General features: G+C 44.3%; 1 pseudogene; it reads left to right on the top strand.

The window, feature by feature from the left end:
- The first annotated feature begins 531 nt into the window (after positions 1-531).
- Positions 532-2,769, top strand: LOC101132944 (small nuclear ribonucleoprotein F-like; annotated as a pseudogene).
- The last annotated feature ends 1,204 nt before the right edge of the window (positions 2,770-3,973 follow it).

Here is a 3,973-nt window from a genome sequence, read left to right as displayed (position 1 = left end):
TACAGGTTCCCATCACCATGGCCAGCTATTTTTTGTATTTTTAGTGAAGACAGGATTTCACCATGTTGGCCAGACTGGTCTCAAACTCCTGACCTCAGGTGATCTGCCCGCCTCAGCCTCCCAAAGTGCTGGGAATACGGGTGTGAGCCACGCGCCTGGCTAGAATCCTTTCTTGTAGCATGAACTTTGAACCGTTTGCAGAACATCTGTCCATGTATAAAATCATTGAATGTTTGCAGAACCTTTTTGCTTATCGTTATGGAATGTCTACAGAGCATCCTCATCTGTACAGACTTAAGGAATGTTAGCTAAACCCCCTTCTACGTGGAATCATGGAATGTTGGCTGAGCCTTCTATGGTATAAAATCATGGAATGTTACCAAATACATTTCTTACTATAAAATCTTGAACATAGTTTTCTCCTGATGCTCAGTGGCTCAGGACCTGTGGTAGCTGCTGTAGTCAGGAGCCTGGTCAGCCTGGTCAGCGGCCTGCAGCATTTGCCCATAGCATTTGCCTGTGGTTACGATGATGAGTTTATGTCTCAATCCCAAATCTTTCCTCAGTGGAGTAACAGGAAAGCCAAGGATGGTGAAACTTAAGCGGGGAATGGAGTACTAGGGCTACCTGGTATCTGTAGATGGCTACATGAACATGCAGCTTGCAAATACAGAAGAATACATAGACGGAGCATTGTCTGGACGTCTGGGTGAAGTTTTAATAAGGTGTAATAATGTCCTTTATATCAGAGGTGTGGAAGAAGAGGAAGAAGATAGAGAAATGATTGGGAGGCTGAGGCGGGTGAATCACTCAAGGTCAGGAGTTCAAGACCAGCTTGGCCAACAAGGTGAAACCCCATCTCTACAAAAATACAAAAATTAGCCGGGTGTGGTGGCACATGCCTGTAATTCCAGCTACTCAAGAGGCTAAGGCAGGAGAATCGCTTGAACCCAGGAGGCAGAGGTTGCAGTGGAGATCACACTACTGCACTCCAGCCTGGGTGACAGAGGAAGACTCTGTCTTAAAAAAAAGAAAGAAAAAGAAGATGGGGAAATTAGAGAATAGCATCTTTTGTGGGGGATTTTTAAAATATATATTTCTAGACAATAAAGATTTGTTTTTCAAAAAAATAAAAATAAATGAAATACAATATTGAAACATTAGCTCTATATTCCCTACTTACATGTTGGAGAGGGCCGGGCATGGTGGCTCACACCTGTAATTCCAGCACTTTGGGAAGCTGAGACAGGCAGATCTCCTGAGGTCAGGAGTTCGAGATCAGCCTGGCCAACATGGCAAAACCTTGTCTCTCCTAAAAATACAAAAATTATCTGGGCGTGGTGGCACACACCTGTAATCACAGCTACTCAGGAGGCTGAGGCAGGAGAATCGCTTGAACCTGGCAGGCCGAGATTGCAGTGAGCCAAGATCGAGCCACTGCACTCCAACCTGGGAGACAGAGTGAGACTCCGTCTCAAAAAAAAAATAAAATAAAATAATTTTTTCAAAACAAAGCAAAAAAAGATTTTACTAAGTACAGTAATCTACAGTAAATCTTTTGATATATTAAAACTCATCTTGTAGGGCAAGGTCAGCAAAGTACAATCCATGAGCCAAATCTGGTCTGCTGCTTGTCTTTGTAAAGAAAGTTTTATTGGAACAGAAACACACTCCTTTGTTTACATAGTGGCTATGGCTGCCTATGTGATAGAATAGCAGAATTAATTGACTGTGCCAAAGATTGTATAGCCAGTAAAATAAAAAATATTTACTATCTTGGCTGGGCACAGTGGCTCATGCCTATAATCTCAGCACTTTGGGAGGCTGAGACAGGCAGATTATTTGAGGCCAGGAGCTGGAGACCACCCTAGCCAAAATGGTGAAACCCTATCTCTACCAAAAATACAAAAATTAGCTGGGTGTGATGGCACATGCCTGTGGTCCCAGCTACTCAGGAGGCTGAGGCAGGAGAATCGCTTGAACCCTGGAGGCAGAGACTACAGTGAGTTGAGATCAAACCACTGCACTGCAGCCTGGGCAACAGAGCGAGACTCCATCTCGAAAAAAAAAAATTTACTATCTCTAATCCCAGCCCTTTGGGAGGCTAAGGTGGGAGGATCACTTGAGGCCAGGAGTTTGAGACCAGCCTGAGTAATATAGTGACACCTTGTTTCTATAGAAGAAAATAAAAAATCTTTGCCAGGCATAGTGTTGTAAGTCTGTGTCCCAGTTACTTGGGAGGCTAAGGTGGGAGGATCACTTGAGCCCAAGAGGTCCAGGCTGCAGTGATCATGTGACTGCACTCCAGCCTGGGTGACAGAGTGAGACTCCGTCTCAAAAAAACAAACAAAAAAATTACTATCTGCCTCTTTATAAAAGAACTTTGCTCACCTGTGCTCTAGTGGGAAAATATACTCTGAATTTCTTTTTAATATTTAGTTTTTTTTCTTTTCACAGCAGACTCAGTTGAATTCATAAATAGTTTCATTAATTCATTCAACCAATATTTACCAAACACCTATCAAGTGCTTAGGGTGCTAATTTAGGCACTGGGGTGCAAATACGAAAAAAAGACAGTGCTTGCCTTCAAGGACAGGCCTTCCCATCAAGAGCATTCCCCATGGCATTATGAAATCTACCCATAACCTTACATAATTTATAAGAAACCAGTTGTGTGACCTTGGGCAAATTTCTTAATCCTTCTAGACTTTGATTTCCTCATCTGCAAATGAGGGTGGCAGTAGTACTTACCTCAAGATGTTGTTGTAAAGATTAAGGGTTTTGTTTGTTCAGTGGTTTGTATTGTTTCGTTTTGAGACAGGGTCTCGCTGTGTCACCAGGATGGAGTGCAATGGAACGATCTGGGCTCACTGCAACCCCTGCCTCCCAGGTTCAAGCCATTCTCCTGCTTCAGCCTCCCGAGTAGCTGGGACTACAGGCGCATGCCACCACGGTCCAGTTAATTTTTTGTATTTTTTAGTAGAGATGAAATTTAGCTGTGTTGGCCAGCCTGGTCTTGAACTCCTGGATTCAAGTGATCCGTCCCCTTTGACCTCCCAAAGTGCTGGGATTACAGGCAGGAGCCACCACACCCAGCCCATTAAGTAAATTTTTTTTTCTTTTTTTTTGAGATGAAGTCTCACTCTGTCGCCCAGGCTAGAGTGCAGTGGCAGGATCTTGGCTCACTGCAACATCCACCTCCTGGATTCAAGCAATTCTCCTGCCTCAGCCTCCGGAGTAGCTGGGACTACAGGTGTGCGCCACCACACCCAACTAATTTTTTATTTTTAGTAGAGGTGGGGTTTCACCATGTAGGCCAAGCTGGTCTTGAACTCCAGACCTCAGGGGATCCACCCGCCTCGGCCTGCCAAAGTGCTGGGATTACAGGTGTGAACCACCATGCCTGGTTGTAGATTTTTTTTTTTTTTTTTTGAGATGGAGTTTCACTCTTGTTGCCCAGGCTAGAGTGCAGTGGTGCGATCTCAGCTCACTGCAACCTCCACCTCCCGGGTTCAAGATATTCTCCTTCGTCAGCCTCCCGAGTAGCTGGGATTTCAGACACACACCACCATGCTCAGCTAATTTTTGTATTTTTAGTAGAGATGGGGTTTCACCATGTTGTTCGAGCTGGTCTTGAACTCCTGACCTCAAGTGATCTGCCTGCTTTGCCCTCCCAAAGAGTTGGGATTACAGGCATAAGCCACCATGTCTGGTCCGTAAATTTTTAATAAAGTGCTTAGACTAGTGCCTGACACAGAGTAAGTGCTATTCAAGTGCTTTTTTAAAAAATCTTTTATTTTATTGTATTTTTTTGAGACACAGTTTCTCTCTGTCACCGAGGCTGGAGTGCAGCGGCATGATCTTGACTCACTGCACCTCTGCCTCCCAATTTCAAGCGATTCTCCTTCTTCAGCCTCCCGAGTAGCTGGGATTACAGGCATGGGCCACCATGCCTGGCTAATTTTTGTATTTT

The sequence above is a fragment of the Gorilla gorilla genome, chromosome 21, assembly GCF_029281585.2.
Source record: "Gorilla gorilla gorilla isolate KB3781 chromosome 21, NHGRI_mGorGor1-v2.1_pri, whole genome shotgun sequence".
NCBI classification, from domain to species: domain Eukaryota; kingdom Metazoa; phylum Chordata; class Mammalia; order Primates; family Hominidae; genus Gorilla; species Gorilla gorilla.
The sequence above is the reverse complement of the archived record's forward strand: the minus strand, read 5'-3'. Positions and strand labels throughout refer to the sequence as shown.